The sequence below is a fragment of the Rhipicephalus sanguineus genome, chromosome 3 (assembly GCF_013339695.2).
Source record: "Rhipicephalus sanguineus isolate Rsan-2018 chromosome 3, BIME_Rsan_1.4, whole genome shotgun sequence".
Taxonomy (NCBI): domain Eukaryota; kingdom Metazoa; phylum Arthropoda; class Arachnida; order Ixodida; family Ixodidae; genus Rhipicephalus; species Rhipicephalus sanguineus.
In genome coordinates this window covers 113,752,197-113,766,654 of record NC_051178.1, presented here as the reverse complement: position 1 = coordinate 113,766,654, position 14,458 = coordinate 113,752,197, and the positions used below count along the sequence as shown (strand labels likewise).

The 14,458-nt window shown below is 49.9% G+C and overlaps 1 protein-coding gene and 1 long non-coding RNA gene across 7 annotated transcripts in view; both read right to left on the bottom strand.

Annotated features, from left to right (window-relative positions):
* The window catches only part of LOC119386962 (L-sorbose 1-dehydrogenase), a 531,651-nt gene that overhangs the window by 92,637 nt on the left and 424,556 nt on the right, over positions 1-14,458 (bottom strand). The gene's annotated exons all lie outside the window — the stretch shown is intronic.
* LOC125757646 (uncharacterized) lies at positions 2,664-4,204 on the bottom strand. Its single transcript, XR_007415384.1, has 2 exons — positions 3,324-4,204; positions 2,664-3,262 (listed from the first exon to the last, which is right to left on the bottom strand). It is a non-coding gene; the product is annotated as an uncharacterized LOC125757646 (long non-coding RNA).

The window sequence follows — 14,458 nt, the reverse complement described above, 5'->3', positions numbered from 1 at the left end:
ACTTTAAACAACTCGGCCATGCGCCACCGGCTTTTTGGCGTAACAACGGCGAGCTATTTATATACACCATTTAATGCTAACTTGGAGGTGCTAACTCAGGTGAACACTAACTCAGAGCTCGGAGGTGCTTCAGTGTGTGCAGTATCACGCGCGAGATTGTCCAAAGGACTCGGTTTAGAGCAACGCTCCTACGTTGTCCTTCGGTTTGAAAGCTGCCCTTGTGACGCGTTGTAAAAGCTGGTCCATTTCTGTCCCCACTCACGATCTGGAACGCCGAGTATACAATGCGTCGAACGCCACCGCGTGGCAGGAGACGCGGAGGGGTCGCTCCACCGTGACGCAGTTGCAAGAAAAAAAGTCTCAGTTTCGCCGCAAAGGCGAAGCAATGAATGCGATAGCAAGAAGAGCGGCCCGTGATGGATGCGCTGCTACGCTGCAGAAATATCTGCCCCCAGGCAGCAACTACCGCGCGAGCAGACAGCGGAGGGCAAGGTTTTCCCTGCGCAAATATTAGAAGCGAGCTAGCTGGCCGATGACCTTTAAATGCGCCCCTTGCACTCCTCGCGCCATCTCGCTGGTGGTGAAGAAACGCTTATGAACCCCTGCCCTCTCCGTGTCCTGCCAGCGGTAAAGGGTGTGTATATAACGCTCGCCGTTAACTGACTGAATGATCTGCGCTTTGTGGCGTAGTGGTTAGCGCCACGCGTGGCGGAGCGAGAGGTCGCTGGTTCGATTCCGCGCTTCAGAAGCATTTTTCTGAATTATTTTTCTTTGGGACTTATATATATATTTTGTTAAGCGGTTTATTGGACGGGACTCGGCGACAATTCGCTATGGCGACAGTCAGAGCAAGAGCACGGGCTCCGAGAGCGAGCGGCGTTTTTTTTTTATTGTTAAGCGGTTTATTGGACGGGACTCGGCGACAATTCGCTATGGCGACAGTCAGGGCAAGAGCACGGGCTCCGAGAGCGAGCGGCGTTTATAAGAGGACGACCCACTAGGAGCCGCTGGAGAACGCAACCGTTAAACAGTACGACTTGCTTCGCCACAACTACACCGGGTACGCAAAGGGAGCCGTCCGGCGACCTAACAGCTCGTCACTATGAGTGGGTCATAGTAGGCCTTGAGGCGCTCCACGTTGACTATGTCGTGCCCTCGACGGCGCATGTCCGAAGCTGGTTCGATGGGTTCGATCAAGTAGTTGACCGGGGATGTGCGCTCGACGACCCGGTATGGGCCTTCGTATTTCGGCAGCAGTTTTGAAGAGAGGCCACTTGCAGTGGTAGGGACCGAGAGCCATACGAGCGCTCCAGGGAGGAACGTAGGCTCAGAAGTGGTGGTGCCACCGCGAATGCTCTTCTGCAGCTCTTGTTCCTGCGTCGTAAATGTCTTGACAAGCTCGCGACACTCTTCAGCAGGCCTGGCTGTGTCAGAAATAGGCGCACACTCAGATGGATCCGGCTTGTATGGAAGTATCGTGTCGATGGTGTGCGACGGGTGCCTTCCGTACAGTAAGAAGAAGGGTGAAAAACCGGTAGTGCTCTGAGGGGCGGTATTAGAGAGTTTTAGTTTAGCGCGCGCAACGGCCTTGCGCACGCAACGGGTGAGAGAGAGCAAGACTGCGCATGCGCTGAACCTAAGAGAGATGCGTGCGTTTGCGCGCGCAAGAGATGCGCACGCTAGATCTCGGCGCTTACGTTGCGCCCGCTACGGCCGTTGCGTACCTTACGGGAGCTTCTCTCGCGAGATCTCGACCGGTCGAGACAAGCAAAATGGCTGCGTCCGACAGCAGCACAAGCGGCACGGCGGTCATGGCAGCGAATAAATCCCGCGTCCATTTCAAAATTGCCCTCGATTTGGAGCTCCTTGCCTACGTGAGTAGCTTGAACCCGTTCGCGGACCCAGTGCAGTGGACAGTGATCGCTGCAAAGGTGTAGGAGATATTCGATGTCGTCGAGACTGCAGTCGCCCTTCAAAAGCCACCGCTCTCGGAAGGCATTTTTCCTCCTTCACTGCTGCTCGCCTCGTAGAAGTCGTACCAACCGTCACCGTTGACCACAGATCACCTCAACAAAATTTGCACCATCGTAAAATCTTGCCTTGTCTCGTGCCTTGACTTGTGTCACTATGATCGGCTATTGTAGTTTATTTCTTAGCCACTAGATGGCGCAGAAAAACACACTGAGACGAAGGTGCTGTCGCCTAGACGCAGTCCACGTTTCGGTTGTTGCGTACGGTAAACTAAAAATGTAGGAGACAGCCTCAACTCTAACGTACGCAGCGCGCAGGCCGTTGCGTACGTACAGGTTTGCGCGCGCTAAACTAAAACTCTCTATTATAGGCGTAGGTGACGAAGGGCAGAATGGCATCCCAGTTGGTGTGATCGGCGGCGACGTACAGCGGTGAGCACTGTTAGGGTGAACACGCGAGCGCGTGGCCGACGGCACTATCAGCGCCGCGTAACAGCCATCGTTGAAAACATTGCACATGCGCAGCATGTGCTTTGCGAAACACTCTTTCCACCGCGCGCATCACGTCATCGATACGCTTGTTCGTCGTCTGCTAGCCGCATTTTTTGTTCGCTGAGCTGATACCTTCTGCATTTCAAGGTCCATCTGGATTGAAGATTGGCGCGTGAAGGAAAAAAGTGAGCGTAAGAGGGATAATTATTAAACTTTTTATTCAAGAAAATTGCACTTTTGCAATTCAAGTTAAACAAGACCATGAGAACAAATATAAAACATGACAAATCTAATAGCGAGTCATGTGACCACTTACAGCAACGACTGCAGCTATTCTGGACGGTAACGAGTCGTAAAGTGATCGAACATATTCCCGATCGGCTTTCAGCCTTTCCCACTCGTTGCTGACTTGCGCCCACAACTGGTCCGAAGTCGGGGAATAAAGGGGCTTCCTTGCCAAAGAAGCTTTCAGACGGCCCCACACGTTTTCTATCACATTCAGGTCCGCTCCTTTCGGAGGCCATTCCAGTAGCTGCATGTGCTGCTCCGCCTGGAACTCCTTGACAGCCCGCGCCGTGTGTATCGGTGACCGGTCCTGTTGGAACAGGTAATCACCGTCTGGGAATAAACTGCTCGCATATGGCAACAGCACATTGTTCAAAATGTTGCAGTATTGTTCCGACGATAAGTGTCCATGTATACGTTGCAGGGGCCCTAAACCATATCTTGAAACAGCACCCCACACGCTCACACTCGATCTCCCACTGGCAGAAACACCTTGCACGTTGTCCGGGTCGTTCCTGCGTGGCATTGTGACGTTAACTAAAACAATTGCTTTTCAAAGCAGGAAGTTTGCCTCACCGTGTGCCTGGTAGTCTCCAAACACGCAATCTTTGGTCTTGTCGCGTCTAAAACGACGACTCATCCGAAAAGATGACGCGACCCCACTCTTCTGATGTCCATGCTTCGTGGAGCTCAGCGAACTGCCGTCGTGCGTCCTTGTTTGCCGCCGTTAGTACTGGCTTCTGCGCTGCGACGCGACTGCGAAGGCCCGCAGTACGCAGGTGACGTCGAACAGTGGTGTCCGAAACGTCCAAATCCAAGTCCTCGCGTATTGCTGGGGCTGGCAAGAAAGGGTTACGAACAGCAGCTGCAACTATGAGGGCGTCTTCATCGTCTGTGGTAGCTTTAGGGCGGGGCGCGCGGGGTGCATCCTGAATGCGACCTTCATACTTGTAGGCTTGAATTATCCTGTTCACAGTCTTCAGGGGCCTATTAACAAAAGCGCCAATATACCGCTGGGAATAACCTTTCAGGGAAAGATCGACAATTGAGCGCCGTTCATCATCGGGAACCCTAGCCATAATACGATCTGGCGACAGAATGAACGGCTGCGAAAGATGTTTGGTTGTTTTATATACGGCGTTGCATGCACAACAACTTTGAAGGGAACGAATAGACACGCCCCCATAGATATACAAGTTTTTTTTTTTTTTGTCTTGTTCTGTTCAAGCACAGATGTTTAAAGAAGTCTTAAAATGCAGGATGCATGGGCTTAGAAAACAAAAATGCGGCTAGCAGACGACGAACAAGTGCATTCATGACGTCATGCGCGCGGTGGAACAATTATTTCGCGGAAGGCGTGATGCGCATGCGCAATGTTTCCAGTGATGACCGTAACGGGGCGCTGACAGTGCCGTCGGCCACGCGGTCGCGTGTTCACCCTAACAGTGCTCACCGCTGTACATTGACAGCATGTCGCCGAGCGTGCGGTTAAAGCGTTCGGTTAGGCCATTCGTATGCGGATGGTAAGCAGTAGTTTTGCGGTGAACAGCATGACACTCTTTCAGAATGGCTTCCACGACTTCTGATAAGAAGACACGGCCACGTGTCTTCTTATCACGTCTTCTTATATATACACGCTGCATGACGGCGGCGACAAAAATCAGCCGAGACTGTCCATATAATTGCCATCGCAATAAAACAAGCTAAAGCAAATTTGTCAGGCATTAAATAGGCGCATAGACAGAAAAGGGAGTAGAACAGATCAGCAATGCAGTATGAAACATGCTCTGAAGTTTGTTCCTTGCATCCATAACGTTGTGTATTCAATTCCTTTTTCATGTGGTCGTCAGTACATAGGTCACAGTGGGTGGTGTTTGAATTGTGGTGTTTGGTTTGAGGGAACACGACAGTTCATTGAAAGGCTTTGCGCATTCGCATTTGTCTAAGCATTCTCGCGACTGTGAGTGCCACCCGCTGTTTGATAACACAAACGTGCTTTTCAGGCACCCAGACAAACTATGAAGAAAGATTATGGAGGCATTTTTAACACGAAAGTCTTTTATGCCGGGGTCCACCACGGCTTCACTGACGCATTTCCGTCGTGGATATGACGTTCTAAAATATAAATATTAACATATGGCAAAGAAAAAACTAGAAGAAAAAAGTCAGTTTCGCCGCAACGGCGAAGCAATGAATGCGATAGCAATAAATTGGAATGTAACGCGAAGAACGGAAAGCAGCTCGAAATTGCCAGGCGTCGCTCGAGCCCAAAGGACGCACGAAAAGAACGCACACTGTAAGAGCGCGAACTATCATGCGTCACAGCTCGACACTGGAAGCGCACTGCTCAAACATAAAGCAGGACGCACGAAACGAACGAACAGGTACGAGCGCGAACTAACTGCCCCAGTGGTTACTTATTTCTGTTTGAACAGCGCGCCCCTTTCGCAAACGCGGCCGCTGCAGCGTCGAAGCGACCTTCGTACGTTCTGTGACTTCAGCGCAGACATCGCGGGGAAAGCACTAGACGTACAACCCCCCGCTCCCCACTTCGCCAGCCACCCCCTTCTTTCCTCGAGATAAGCGCACGAAGGCGACCACGCCCTGTAGGGCGAAGAGCAACGGCGTTCGCAGGAATGGATAGAGTTAATAGGGGCGACGATCTTTAAAGCGCGCCACGCGTGGACATCGCGCCATCTATGTGGTAACTGAGAAAGCATGCTGATGTAAGTGGTACATATAAATAGCTCGCCGTTAGCACGCTGGAAGACGGTGCTGTTCGTGGTCTAACCACGGCCGCTAAATAAAAAAGAGGTGCGGCCTGCGGAATGGATGCGTTTTCATTCGGCAGGCGAACGCGTGACATGAAGAGTTTTGAGACGCTACCGCGGGGGCGCTGCACATCGGTAAACAGCGGCCGCTAGTAAGAGAACGCTCGGGTAGAGTGTACTAGTACACTGTAGCTCGGGGCGTTGGCTCGGGCGAGCGCAAGCAAACGCTCTTGCTGGAAATGAGCAGCCGTAGGCTTGCTTACGAGCACGGTGTAAGATATATACTGTTTAGGTGTGGACACTTCTCGGCTTGCATGCAGAGCGCGTTCGACCAGATAAAGTAACAACGGCGCGCGTCTGTTGGTCCGGTGACCGCAGCGGGTATCTAGCGGCGGGAAGACGCAACTTAAAGAGAAAAAATGCTTTCTGCACCGTTGCTATAGCAACCGACGCAGCCGGCGGCAACCCGGCGTCCGCTGCATGTCTTGTTTTTCGCTCGTGAAAAACGCGGTATGCGTTTCTAACTTAAATGCTGGCGTGCCGTAGCCGCATTCGCTGACTAAGAAATTCAGATTTCCCGCGAAGCGCCAGTTGCTGCGGGAACGCGTTTTTGTGTTGAAGTTTCATCATCCCGCCGGTAGGTATCCGCTGCCGTCAGCGGTCCGACGGGCTCTCGGCGTTGTTACTTTATCTGGTCGATCGCGTCTCGCGAGTGTCCTCACCTAAAGAGTATATATCTTACACCGTGCTTACGAGGTAGAAAAGGTGCGGGTCTTTTGTTGCGTTGACTCTATCAGTGAGTGCTTAATGTGATTGGACATTTCATCATAACTGACATGCCCAAGACCTGTCGCCGTGGTGCAGATTGATAACTGCGAAGAAGTCGCACATTTCACTTCGTTCACTTCGAGCAGTACGACTTCAAGGTAGAGCGCAAGGTGCTGCGACCGACAGCCGTACCGACCATATTTTCATCTTTTCCAGCTTACAAGCCTGCCGCGTCCTCATTGAAAGGTAGACCACTTGTTCGTGTTTGGCGTACTCCTTCCATATCGAACAGCAAACAATATTAGCTAGATGAGTGCCAGAGCTCAAGAAAAGTTGTCAATCCCTTGCGTGCTGAAGTTGCTGAAACAGAAAGCGTGGTGCGTGGAACGACGTCGAAAGCGGAAGGATTCTTTGAACTGGACGGCCGCCTACAGAGCTCTGCCGTGGAAGACCGCGTTAAAACGCGAGAGTTAAAACCCAACGAATTTCCAGTTCCGCGTGCAGCGCTGGTGTGTCTTTCCGCCATTTCTTCTTTTCATTTTTCATCTGCGCTGTTTCTTCAGGACGTGAGTACGCGCCAGCTCGCCCAACTTGCCATTTTGGTACAATATGTAGGCAAGACGTTTGCATTTGTAGTTCAATGGTAACAACTCATATTTGAATCGGTTGTCATTTAAAAATGGCACTTATTAGTGCAATGCGAAGCAGATATACACCAGATTTAGCAAGTATATACGTGGGAGATATTCTATGTCATGCTAGTTTATTTTGAAGAGCAGAAAGTAATCACGCATCTCTAAAAAAGCCCCCGCAATGAGCAAGTCGTCCACGCAGATAACAAAAGCTAGAGCCTTCAAACGACTGAGGACATCAACGAACAGCAGCGGACCACTTTTGTTTCCAGTAGAAAAAAAAAGAACGATTGTTCAATAAAGTTTTACACTCATCCATCTATCTTTTGGCGGCGGCGCTGTACAGCACGCTTATAGATGTGTCTTCATGGGAGCATGCCCTTCTCGCGTATAGTAGCAATAACCGCAAAGGAAACCACACTGACACGTCATCTGGCGTGTCTTGCACATAAATAGCCGAAATGCAATCACAGGTCAACGTGAGGCGACTGTAATGATCACTTAAGCGAATGCACGCAGCCGGCTGACCGCCTGTGCGAGCGGGTTTTCTTTACCGTTGTGCAGCGCTGCGGCGGCGGGAGCAAGAACTAGCCCTGTCACCGGCAAAAAAGAGCGTTCGGCAGGCCGCACCTCTTGGTCTAACCATCTAACGCTGCGCGCTGGAAAGCGGGAGGTCGCCCGTTCGATTCCGCGCATCCAAAAGTTTTAGGGGCGAAGCTCCTTATAGCGGCACCCGTTCGTCCCCGTTGTAGTAGTGTGTAACCAGTCTTAAAAAAAAATCACAGCATATCCACGGAGTGAATGATGATGAGTGGGCGAAGCTGCGGAGGTTCATCGGTAAACCGTGAATCTTCCGTGAATTCTGCCCAGTACATCATCACCGACGTGAGATCGGGCGCGTTTATACTAAAGGTTCGATGAGTTATGACGACTTGCAGCGCACTTTAATTTTACATGTACGCTGTGAATTTTCATTGTTTAGAAAACCATTGCTTAGAAAACATCTGGCGTCTTTCGTTAAGCAGCTGGCGTCTTTTCGTTTTGCTTTAGAAACATCTGGCGTTCTTTCGTTTTGCTTTTACAAAACATCTGGCGTCTTTTGTTGGTTTAATTCATCAATCAAGGGCGTTTTGAACAAAATTTTTATTGTTTAATCAGGCACAGGAGAAATCTCACCAGGCACTACCTTGGAGGTAAAGAATGGCTGCTAATGGGAATGAGAGACAGAAGAAGTCGGCTTTTAGCTAACGCTGCGAATTTTTTATTGTTCAGCAACGCACAGGAAAAATCTCCCACCGGCACCACCTTGCAGGTCAAAGCGTAAGACTGGTTACATACTACGCTACAAGGGACGAACGGGTGCCGCTATAGGGAGCTTCGCCCCTAAAACGGAGGGGGCGTGCACACATGAAGGCTCCCTAGAGACAATGCGCTGCGACAGTACGTGATATGTATCGCCCTCTCCTCTCCTACGCTCCCCCCTCTTTCTCCACTCCTACGTCCGTCCCCCCCCTAACTTGCCTCGCGGCGCAGCGGCGCCGACGCAGGCAGCGTCGCGAGGCAGCGTCGCGGCAGCGTCTTGATTGAAAAAAACGACCGCTCGCGCTGCACAACCGTTCACTGACCACCCCGTATATATAGCCACTGGATTTTGACCTCCAAGGTAGTGCGTGTGTGCGATTTCTCCTGTGTGTGATTAAACAATGAAAATTCACAGCGTACACGTAAAATTAAAGTGAGCTGCAAGTCGTCATAACTCTCATCGAACCTTTAGTATAAACGCGCACGATCTCACGTCGGTGATGATGTACTGGGCAGAATTCACGGAAGATTCACGGTTTACCGATGAACCTCCACAGCTTCGCCCACTCGTCATCAGTCACTCCGTGGATATGCTGTGATTTTTTTCTGAATTATTTTTCTTTGTGGCTTTGAGATATATATATATATATATATATATATATATATATATATATATATATATATATATATATATATATACATACATACATATACGGTGCATGACGACGGCGACGGCAAAAATCAGCCGAAACTGTCCATATAATTGCTATCGCAGTAAAAAGTTCCGTCACCGGAAGTCGAACTTACGAACCCTCGATCCCCAGCGCGCAGCGCGAAACGGCTCCGCCACACACGGCACGTTCTTCGTCATACTAACGGCGTGCTCTTTGCATACACCATTTGCCGGTGGCTGTACTCAGAGATCGCGGTACATCAGCGTGTTTTTTTTATCACCAGCGAGATGGCGCGAAGGGCTCGAACGACGCGCGTCGTCCCACGCGTTCAGATGAGCGTGCGCCTCTACAGGGCGTGCTCGCTCCTGCGTGCGCGCTTATCTTGTACGTCTTGCGCGGTTACCGCAAGTTTGCGCTGAAGTTGCAGAGAGCACGAAGGCCACTTCGCTCACTGCAGCGGCCGCTTTTGCGAAAGCAGCGCGCTCCTCACAAACAAATAAGTTACAACTGTAACAGTTCGCGCTCATCCTGTGTATAATTGTGCGTTCGTTTCGTGCGTCCTCCTTTGTATTTGACCAGCGCGCTTTAACTGTCGAGCTGTGACAGTTGTTAGTTCGCGCTTATCCTGTGTATGTTCGTTCCGTGCGTCCTTTCTGCTTGAGCGGCGCGTTGCAAGTTTCGAGCTGCTTGCCGTTCTTCACCTGACATTACAACTTGTTGCTATAGCATGAATTCCTTCGCCCTCCGGGGCGAAACAATCCACAACAAACGTTCAACCTCGTCTGTGAAAACACGTTTTACTTTCGTGTTATACCGATTCCTATGACAGAGGGATCAACCATGTTTTTGTATAAATAATAATGGGTCGCCATGTGTCAGCGAGCCATCCATTACCTTACTGGATAACGAGGTTTTCATATTACATAGTGGATCAGGATCTTATGTTACCTCGTGCCGGGTTTCAGGTTTTAATTAATCTTTTCGCATTTTTTCGCTATCTGTACGTCTACTTGACAATGCTTAGGTGCGCAGTGTACTTTTATTGCGATACCAATTATATAGACAGTCTCGAAGGGTTTTTGCCGTCGGTGTCGCCGTCGTGTCCCTCCCGTATTAAGTCCAAATTGATAAGATCCTCCCGCGCATCGTATGTTCTACCGCGGGTAAAAAACCCATGAGCGGGGGCCACGAACGCGGCCGAGCAGAGATGAAACGAGCCGGCCCATTTCCGTCGCTCGGAGCGTGCATGCGATAACATCACCCCGCTCGGGACACCTGCCGTCGAAGCAGACAGGAAACGACCCGTCCGTCTTTAACGAGCATGAAAACACGCGAAAGATGCGAGGGGGGGGGGGTTGTCGCGCGAGGAGCAACTTTGTGCTTTGAATCTAAGGGCGCGGTCGCGACCGCTGGCGCGCTCTATCTCGACAGCCATCACAGCGGGCGGCTCGTATACCCTTCTACGTGCTGCGCTCTCAATGCGAAGTGACTATGCGGAGAGCATCTATCCCTGGAGCGGCTGTATTCTCTTACACCAGCGTTTTGTAGTTACGCGAGATCGGACACAAAACAGTTAGCTGCCAGCCTCACTTCGTATAACAAAACAATTTGTTGCTATCGCATCCATTGCTTCGCCCTTGCGGTGAAACTGACATTTTTAGTGGAATGGCTAAGGCCGTGTTAGTCACGAGGTGTTTTATTCCTGTTTTATAAATGTTATATTTTTCTGTAATAAAAATTCAATTGAAAGTCAGCGCTGTGCCGTGTCCACTTCTCGTCTTCGTCTGTGTTTTTCGTGCTGTTAGCCTCGATGAAAACGCACATAATGCCTTACAGATGCGTAGCTGGTACCTCGCTTCTCGGCAGAATGACGAGTACTGGCGCAGTGTGTGCTTCGCACTTCTCGGCAGAATGACGAGTACTGGCGCAGTGGGTGCTTCGCAACTTCACAAAAGTTATGATTTGTGGCGTAGTGGGGAGCTTCTTAGTGAACTTGTATTAGTAGCCCCAAGAGAGTTTACAACGGTCTCTAGAAATGCCACTCTTCCAGCTTTCGCTGTGACTTTGCTGCGCTTTCCGGGCAGGCCTGGCGTTTTTTTTTTTTGTTTGTTTTTTGACAACGGTATCGCATAGTCAATTGTTTACATATGGCTTCACGCGCACTACATGCGCAAGTTCAGGACGGTGCTGGCGACGACTCGTACTGCAGGGAGTGCCGGGAATGACTTCCTAGGTGACATCACTCATTTGTCGCAATACTCGGTATGGTCCGAACTATCGCATTAACAGCTTTTCAGATGGTCCTCGTTTCCGTATGGTCGTCCATACCCATACTCTGTCGTCGGCTTGGTAAACAACCAAGCCGACGACAGAGTATGGGTATGCCCGCTCATTTGCCCGCTCATTTCGCAAGCAGGCAAATTGCCTAGCTTCTTCCGCGATTTGCGTAAACACACCGGCGTCCGTATCAGTGTCGTCACATTCGTGTAGTAGCATCGCACCCAACATAGTTCATACCTTCGTCCATGAACGAGGCTGAACGGGGTCTTGCGAGTCGTTTCTTGCTTGGTCGAGTTGTACGAAAACGTGATGTAAGGTAAGCTTTCGTCCCGATTTTATGGTCAACATTTATGTACATTGACAGCATGTCTTCAACCGTTTTGTTTAGACGCTCTGTTATCCCGTTCGTTTGCGGGTGGTAGGCGGTGGTCTTACGGTGAGTTGTTCCCCTCAGCATCAAGACGGGATCGAAAAGAGCTGCCGTAAATGCGGTTTCTCTGTCTGTCATCACGACACTTGGTGCTCTATTCCTCAGTACGACTTTCTCGATGAAAAATCGTGCCACCTCCGGCGCTGTGCCTCTCTGAATAGTATTTATTTCGGCATAACGAGTGAGAGAGTCGGTCGCGACGATAACCCAACGGTTTCTTGCACTTGAAGTACGCAGTGGACCAACATATCCATTCTAATTTGGTTTGTGGGACCTGAACTGGTTGCAGTATGCCAGCTGGCTTGGTCGGGAGTGACTTGCGTCGCTGGCAGTCGAGGCAAGTGCGAGCGTGGTGCTTCATGGCTTTGGCGAGTCGTGGCTAGTAATACCTTTGCCACACCATGGACAATGTTCGCGTGTAGCCTAAGTGGCCAGAAGTCACCTCGTTGTAGCATGCTAGAACTACTTCGGTGCGAAGGGCTGCCCGGATGACCGGCAGGTCTCTGCCGGCGGCAAGTTATCTTTTCGTCCACTTTGCTTTCTTCACATTTATATCCCAATTATTACAAATAACGTCCCCTATACTTTCCTTGGCACTACTGTCTGTTAGTTCTAATTATTATTGTGTCTAACAAAGAAAAACGAGCCCTTAAAAAGTAATCTTCTTTCCATCCTTTAAACGCCAGTGTGGCCGACGTGCCTGGTGAGGGCACCATATGCACACAACTACTGTGCTTACAAATACACGTCGATCCTCCTGTAACGCCTGGATCAAAGCCAAAATATGCAGCGTAGACAAATACTCGCTGACTGCTTCGCATGAAAGCGATTCCAAAAAAATCGTGGGATCTGCTGAATTGTTTTGCCCAAACATTTTTCAGTCAGACCCTTCATGCCATTTCTAAAGCGCAGGGTTACGAATGCTTTTTCACCATAACAACACACCAAGGGCCCCTGATGTTCCACTCAAACAGCTATCTACTTCCCACCTTTAACCCCCTGAAAGCCGGGGACCGTTCTGAGAAGCATGTTACGTCATCGTTTGACTTTCATGTTTGCATGATGGAGCTTCTCTTCTTTCAGACTCAACCAACGGGGGGGGGGGGGGGTCCTCGCGGCGGTGAAACCTGGTCCCCCTAATCGAGAACCGTGCGCCCGCCTATCAGTAGCAGGCTTGTCTATTGACAACGCGGACGCTTTTGCTGCGTCGACATGAGGCGTGCGTAAAACAAAAAATAAAAAATGGTTGGTTCTATTGTCATAGGAATCGGTATCGCGCGAAATGGACCTATGTCTTCACAGGAGTAGTTCATTGTTTATTGTACATTGATGCATGAAAGCTGGAAAATGTATATTGGTCAGTGGCAGCTATAGCGCCGGTTGACGTGGATGCACCCACGAGGACGCCTAGTGGCACATCTCCATCCCGACAACTAACGTCCACGATCATGATTAAACCTTTGGGGTAGCTGAAGTAGTTAACACACACCTGGATAGAGGTGAATCCCGCAAAAAGATGGCATGAATAAGCGCATAATAAACTCTGGTACTCGATATGCAATCACTGAAAGCATCTTCATTTGACGATAGAGAGAAAGGCCAGGTTGCGCGTTTCCCAGTAATAGGGTAACCAAAGCCTGTTCTCATACTTTTACCACACAGCGCTTCAGTTACGCGAGAGGCAGAGTTCAGAGCTTGAGCCGCAAACGCGTGAACGCGTTCCACTTCCCGCTGACGCGTCTCTTGCTTCACCAAAGTACTCACTGCACGACATTAACCTGCCGACTTCATTGCCTTTCTGTGCCGCTTACTGCAGCGGTTTTATTATTTGGTGCTATCTCACTTGAAGCAATAGGCGGCGGAGAAACACCATTAGTGAATGTGGAAGCTGCACTAATTTTGCGGCGGGGCATCACATACTAACATCACGCGAAAGGCGAAGCATGTAATGAGTCATCACCGAAGCGAATCACCACGACGCATTGCACCGACCGTAGAGTTTCCTACAATAATGCACCGAACGCCTCCATTGCGCTGAAACTACCGAAGCGCTCCCTCTCGGCGCTCGTTATTGTCATCATGCAGCAGTTCAATCCACTTCACCGCCCCCTCCAAACAAGGTCACCAAGTTGTGAGAGATATAAGGCGCGTTCGTGAAGCCCCGTGCGTGAGCGTCTGTGGCGCAGTGAGTAGAACACCCGGCACCTATCATCGCGTGGTGAGACGTGCTCAGGTCGACTCGCGGATCACCCTAATCACCAACACTTTTTCTTCTGGTTTTTCTTTGTCATCTGTTTGTGTGCATTTTGTCGAATTCACTTCCGTGACGGCAAGGACGTCGATGAAGTCTTCGTGGACCCCGGCGTGAATGACATTCCTGTAAAACTAACTGTCTGCAATTTTTCATTCACTGATAGTTTGAACTCCTCTTGCGAGTTCAAAAGATTTCTTGCTAATACAAATTAAGAATAGTGACAAATGCATGCGAATACCTTCTAAAACCTCACTTTAATTTATCTTAGTGTCTTAGATACGACACTTAGATAAGACAAGACAGCTTAACTGATCTAAGTCTCTAAATTTTGCATGGTTAGCTTTTCCTCTAAAAATATAAGGTGGAAGTCTTTCTGGGGAGAGGCTTCAGCTATAAAATAATTGGGGAAACTGATGGAACAATTGGGGGAGTCTGAGTAAACCGCGATTTACCCTCTCCCCTTCATTTTACTCCTCTTTTCCCTCCTCTTGTCCCCCACTTTCCTTTCCCACACCCTTGCTATAATATACAATACATGAATATGCTTTGTGTTACTCTATCCACCTCCTCCTTTCCATCCTCGTCACCTTCACTTCTCTT